The sequence below is a fragment of the Astatotilapia calliptera genome, chromosome 20 (genome assembly GCF_900246225.1).
Source record: "Astatotilapia calliptera chromosome 20, fAstCal1.2, whole genome shotgun sequence".
NCBI classification, from domain to species: domain Eukaryota; kingdom Metazoa; phylum Chordata; class Actinopteri; order Cichliformes; family Cichlidae; genus Astatotilapia; species Astatotilapia calliptera.
In genome coordinates, this window is record NC_039321.1 from 30,129,660 (window position 1) to 30,136,812 (window position 7,153).

At 41.6% G+C, this 7,153-nt stretch overlaps 1 protein-coding gene across 4 annotated transcripts in view; it reads right to left on the minus strand.

Moving 5' to 3' along the window:
- Positions 1 to 7,153, minus strand: part of LOC113012921 (neuron navigator 1-like) — a 94,035-nt gene that overhangs the window by 80,122 nt on the left and 6,760 nt on the right. For all 4 annotated transcript variants that reach the window (XM_026153370.1, XM_026153369.1, XM_026153367.1 and 1 more), the window contains exon 3: positions 1,773 to 1,929. The gene's annotated coding sequence lies outside the window, so the exon portion shown is untranslated. The remainder of the gene's footprint in view (positions 1 to 1,772; positions 1,930 to 7,153) is intronic.

The window sequence follows — 7,153 nt, forward strand, 5'->3', positions numbered from 1 at the left end:
TGTGTGTGTGTGTATTCATATCTTTGTGGGGACTTAAAAAGGGGAAGTTTACTATACTTATGAGGACCAAAATCCTGGTCCCTACAAGTTTGAAGGCATTTTTCCACAGTCAAAATGTGGTTTAGTGTCAGGGTTACAATAAGGTTATGGTTAGGTTTAGAGTAAGGTTTAGGCATTCATTTTTCAGGGTTAGGTTTATTGGGCGGGGCTAGGGAAAGCAGGCTGTGTGTGTGTGTGTGTGTGTGTGTGTGTGTAAAAGAAGGAAATACAAATAAGGTGACTGAAACCAACAGCTGTAAGTTATGGGAAAATAATCTAGTTTAGTTTGATTTCTTTCAGTTATGTTATTATAGGATAGTTTGCAGTACAAACGTCTTACATGTGTTGGATACATTGTATTTGTCATGTGTTCAGACTTACAGGCTTCAAAGTTTGTTCTGTATCATCCTGTCACATAAAAAACTTTACAATACACCGTCTGTTGGCTCCTTTCACTGTACGTCTAACTCCATGTGATGTCTGTGTCTAAAGGAATGAGTTTGGTCTAAGAAGCGTTTTTATTTTTACTGTTTGAGGCACGTGCAAACGCAAAAACATGAAGCCATGTTTATATTGCTGCTCATTAGTTTGACAGTTAGCGCTTCATTAGCATCAGAATCAGCTTCATTGTGCATATTTGTAAAGCTTCACCTTAGTTTAATATTTCATAGTATTTGCAAACAGCACTTTAATAGCTAAAAACATAATTACATATCTTATTGTGTGACAAAATAGTTGAACAATCAATCACTTTTGATTTGAATTTAAATCATAAATCAATCTGCCATCACTATCAGTCACTGTGTCTTTAGTTCTGCAGACCCGGGCCTCGGGGCTGACATCATGATTTAGCTTTCATACTTAAACCAGCTGAAATAAATAAAACCCTTTTCCCTGAGGTTTTGAAGGACATCATCGTGTTTGTACACTGACGCAAACACAGCACAGAAGCCTACAGAGAAACTGGGGTTTTGCTACAGATCAGTGTAGTTATTGTGTGGGTTACTGCATGGACCGACTACGGTCTCTCCTTCACTCTGCTAGGGTGGTGCTGACATCTACTGGGTACTGTCTGCAACTGCAGGAGCACAGCGTCTCATTCATTACAGTCCCATATTATCATTAATTATAGCTGCGAGGTGAATTATGCAGGCTTATTAATAGCATCTTTTACACTTATCAGAAACATCAGCCATATCAGGTTTATCTCCTGAAGGACAGAAGAACAAGGATAGCGTTGCAGCCAGCATTATGCTACATGTTAACAGTGTAATTTAATAACATTACACTGATTTCGCTCAGCTTTCCCATGGCGGCCTGTGGCTGACCTGAGTTACTCTATATCTTATGAGAAAAGCGTGTATATCCTCTCTCACAGACATGCACACTCACCCTCGTGATGAACACCCTCTGACTCATCACAAAATCAATACATGAGTTGGTAACACAGGCCTCTCTGTCTGTGAAGGGCATCAGCAGTGCCTGTGTGTCACACAGGCTGGAAACTACAGTACATTGAATTAATCACCTCCACTATGACAGCAGCCAGAACAACAGCAGTAAAGTCCTGCCGTGGAGCAGAGAAGCTAGTGACACCCAGTGGTACAACAAATTCCTGGGAAGGCAGTTTTCTTAAAAGAAAGTCATCATAAGATAAACGTGGCAATATTTTTAGCTCAAAAAGAACATACGAGTCAATTTCAAGGCTCTGCTGTGTCGCACGAAAGTCTTACCTGTCAGTGCGCCGTTGGGCTAAGCAGACGGAGCCGGCCAGAAGCAGGTCACACTTCTCTGACGTCCCAGGAACAATGGGCTGTTTTTTCCTGGATCACAGTTGCATCCTCACCACTGCTCTCCCATTGGTTCACAGCTCCTCACCAAGACAGGAAGCTTGAACAAACAGGAATGACACATTCAGCCAATCAGGGGCCTCTCTTTCGAGGTGACTCATTTTCAAAGTGACTTTCTTTGATTCTAACCTTTCGCCAAAAGGAAAAAAAAAGTCATTTGGCACATAGATTCAAAGAACACAGTCACGTATCTGCGACCTCAGAGGGCATTACACTAACCTAGATTCATTTTCTGGAGGCTTACTCTAAACAGCAAGCTCTCGTTGTAAAGTATCGTGTTTGACACTCTGGGGAACAGCTTTCGTCCCCATTATAAAACAAAAGAAACACACCATCATTATGTGACGGCGTAAACAGGGTTAAGCTCACACACTGTGAGTACTACCTGGACCACACGCACATACACACAAGAACTGAAGAGTGTTTATGTTATCATGACTCATTTGACCAAAATGGAAATGTATTTGGCATGAAGTTACCCAAAATGACACATAATGTGTCACCATCAGAAATCCCACAACACAGCACAAAGTCATCTCCGAACCTCGAGTCTCCAAATTGCACTGGGACAGTAAAGTAAATGAGCCTCGCTGGGACCTGGTGTGATAAAATGGGTTGTGTGAGTATTTAATGTACTGAGGATAGCTGCTGTACTCCTTTAAATAAAAAAAGATCTTTGTCTAACACGTCCTCTGCACATGCTCTTATTATAGAAGCCAGGGTACAAACACACGCACCCACAAAGTAAACAGGAGAAAATATAACCCGACTACTGGCAATATAAATATCACCATGGGAGCAGCAGTTTGCCTCCATTCTTCTCAATATCAACCAAATGTACCACACGCTACAATATGTATACCACACATGCTTTACTGAGTCATACATCCAAGCTGCTGACTCAGGTCAACTGCCAATCATTTCATCCTGTAGATACTGCTGCTCTCTTTCTTTTCGTCTTCACTGGCCCATCTTTTCTCTCTTATTTTTCTAACTGTCACAGCACCATGAACATAGTCCTCGTATTAGAGTTTAGTAACTCTGCGCTTTTAGAATCAACAGGAAATATATTCAACAAGAGACACAGATTCATCAGGAAACAAGACAAAAATGTACTTAGAATTAGAGAAGGATCTGAAATATTAACTAGCTAAAGTAAACACGAGCCTTCACTCACCTGCCTCAGTCTCCAGTTGGAGTCGGATCTGTATGCTGCAGAGCGTGGCTGGCTCAAACCCTGCCTCAGCTCCTTTCTACTTTTTCTGGCTGGCCTCTGAGCTGCAAGCATGTGTGTGTGTGTGTTTGTGTGTCCGTCATTCTACTCCCCTATCACGTCATGCCGCTCTGCTGCTGCCGCAGTACGCCTGTAGCCGTATCCCCACCTCCTTCTTTTTTCCTCCCCTCATCCCGGTCTCTCTCCCCCTGTCTGTCTATGATGCTCTCTCTCAATAATGGACCTGTTGGCTTCGTTCCCTCCCTCCCTCTCCCTGAGTGAAATATAAGCCCAGCTAGCAAAGACCCGGCTGGTCCATTAGCTGGATGAGTGCGGTTTGTGTGTCTGTGCGAGCGCAATCACGGCTGCCTCTATAGTGTGAGTAATACATGGTAATTAAGCAGATGTAGCCACAAATGTGAGAAGCCTAAACCCATCATCTGGCTTTCTAGACCTAATTGGTGGTCATGGAAATCAGGATGACAGGAAAAAAAAAAAGTGCCACCTTAATGACAGATTTTCTGACGACAAATGAGAATGTGCACGTCACTATAAACACACATAATCACACAAACGGGCACACACATAGACACACATCCCCCCTCTGTATCTGTTTATATATCAGTGTGCATGCCTGAATGAACCGGCATCGTGAAGGAGGGCAGCTCATCCATCACTCCTCTAATTTGTCCCACGCTTCTAATGAAAAGAGGGGAGGCGAGACAGAGTGAGAGATAAGTGATGCAAATGAAGGCGAGGAAAGAAGAGCAGGAGGTGGTGTGATGGAGAAAGAAGCATGTGCAGAGTAAACCCTTTCCTCGCATCTTTTCCCAGGTGACACACTCGGAGTAACATTACAAAAACATCCCAGATACCTGACCTTGAGCTTGTCTTCCAAACTTTTCAATACTCATAAACTATGAGGACTATAAAGATCTCATCAGACATTAGGAGGTCTACTTGAATTAAACAATCACATCAACAGAGAGACAAATGCGGTTAAATCACTGCTGGTTTATGTCATTTTACTGCTGGGCAACATCTCTCTGGTCATCTTTACAATTTATTCACAAACTCTTATGAATTTATCAAAAAAAGCACTTCTTATTGTGATAATTCTACGTTTGTTACCTTTTGTAATCATCGGCCACATTTGTGCCTCTCTCTGCATCTCTGCTCATATTTCTGCTGTGCTGGCCAAGAGTTCGAGCCACTATTATAAGAGCCAGTGCTGCATATTTAATGAAGACTGTGACATGCAACAAATTCAGAATCCCATCCTTCCCTTTTACAAAGTAGCTTATGGATCAGCTTCAGTTATTGGTTACGTCTTAAGAGTTTCTAACTATGGGTGAGACTTTGGGGTCTGTTAGGTTGTTTATAGTCTTGTTTTGGCAGGAAAATACAACCTGAGCCTTCTATGGCTGATCACATATTGATCAAGAATTGGCTCTGCATGCTGAGAGATGCATAAACAATGAAAACCAAGCACAATAACTGGATGTTTGCTATTAGAACACATGCATACTGCACACATCCCCCCTCCCTCCTACTACAGGCACATACTACAGCATTCCCTTCATGCTTTCGACCACAATCACTTTACTGCTGACCTCCAAATACTCACTTTAATGCCACGGTTGCTCCTTTGCTTTCCAGCTACAGAGAGAAAAGATTAAAGTGTGCGAAACTTCTCCAACAAAGTCAGCCAAAAGCAGAAAAAAACAAACACATGATCTGTTGCTTTGTCTCATCGTGAAACGGGAAGTGACTTGTGACTGAGGATTATGGGTAGGAGTGTGCAGCCATCTGCATTGATGCATGTGTGCGTGCATATGTGTGTGTGTGTGTGATGGGTGTTTGGGTGGGGGTTAATGTCACGGCTAATCTTCTGACGTTCCCCAAGGCATGTATCTCCCCCCCCCCCGAGAGACAGACCCTGACAGACGCTGTTATGACAATGAGACACTTGTGTCACTGTCACCCTGAGGGGCATACGGTGGGGTGGAAGGGGGGCCCCGCTCTAACATGTTGACCCCGTGCTGTCTGGAACACGGAGCCTCAGATGGGCAGCTTGACCGAGACAAATGAAATTAAGAAAAACAAAAGAAGGAAGGAAGCACAAACAAAAAACAGAGCTATTGCAGCTGAGGGGAAGTTCATAGTTCTCTGTGAAAGTGTACACAGCATCTAATTAGAACAGTGCTTCAGCATCTGAGCTTGTTCCTACTGGATTTATGACTCTGCTTTGTCTGAATGTATGATTGCCACTAGATGGTGGCAGAGTATCATCTTCATATTACAGTATGTTAGTTTGAGACCAGCAAGTTCAAGCAAAGTCTAACCGGTGGAAAAGCTGTAAATCACAACGCCAGAAGGTTTAGTGAAGGTACAGAATCAAGGCAGACCTGCTAATATTATGTTTTATTGTTAAATATGGTAATAAATATGACATGCATTACCTATATTTTATTATTATTTATTTAATGTCTCAAGAAAAAATAAGAAGCTCTGAAATACTTAAATAAAAAAGGAGGTGCTGTAAAAATGAAAGCTAAATCATTACACTGATCACTGCAGTTACACAGTCTGCATATAAAAACTGGGCTTTCCCTCTGGGTCTACAAAATGAAACCAAGAATGAAGTGCCTAAAACCTTTCTAATATCCAACCACTTTTTTGGTTTTACACTAAATCTGTACGAGAAAGTTTCTACTGATCACTCGATCTGTGATCTCACTGAACAAATTCGGCACGTTATAGCTTTTGTCTCCATGTTATTCTTCCCCTTACAATATAAGGAACCTTGAAGTGACTGAGGCTGCACAACACAACAAACAAGAAGGCTGTTCTTTCACTACATGACAGACAACGATCAGTGGATGTTGCAACATTACTGCAACCTTCAAAGTCTTAGGTTAGATACAACAACATCATGCACACACTTTCCAGAAGTCACAGCTCTGCAGATCGCTGAATACTGTTGGGTTCATCTTGAAGGCGTTAGCTGTTTGTGTCAGGGTAAACTTAGCATAAGGGACAACACAGACAGCAGTTGTCCTTATTTGTATTACATGTTAATGACCAAACGATGAAGCAAATAATAAATGACATATAGAAAACTGCAGAATGCTGCTCATGTGGTGATGCGAGGCTGCCCTGAAGTCAGTGGCACTATGAAAACGTGAGCACTGACTCGGCACACAACAAGACAATAATGAATCTGTCACTTGATGTCCTGAACTGCAATTAGTCTCATTTATTCTATGCATGCTGCACGAGCTAATCCCATTTCACTTCAGCTTGATGGAAAAGGGGAACTGAAAGAATCTGACTGCATTCATCAACACTGCCTGTCATTGAATCTGCCAGCACCAAATGCCACCAACAGAAAACGGCTCATTAAAGGGCTCCTCTTGCACACTTTAATGTCAAGTGGCTTCCACTGAGCTTTGCTTCTTTCTGCAAATTAGTACACTCTCACTTTAGGCCATGTATAATCTCAGCACATAATTAAGAGGGAATGCCCACATCATTATTATTATTATTATTATTATTATTATTATTATTATTATTATTATTATTATTATTATTATTAATCTGCTCAGGTGAAAGCTGAGGAAGAGGTAATGTAATTGGAGCAGTTTGTCTCTCTGTGAAAAACGGGCAAAAAAGAAGCCATTAAAATAGCATGAAGATCTACGTCAGTCACTTCTAAACTCCAAGCGATGCTGTGACTGTCTTAAAGGGCAGCTTTTCACACCTGCAGCCCTCAAAAATCCCTCTACACATATGAATAAGAAAAATACTATTAGGTTTGTCAGCCGTGGTACTCTAAAACACTTGGTTGTACTACTTAACTTTTATTAAATGAACTCAAACACTTTATTGCAACAATGACAAGGCACCGTGCCACCCGGGCATTGAAGGGTATCATATAAACAAGCCGATTAGTTTTGAAAAAGCCTTGAAAACTTTCTCCTTTTCTTCTTATTCCCAGAAAATGACAGCACAAGTTACCCAGTAAATTTCCAAAAAGCATCTAACATTA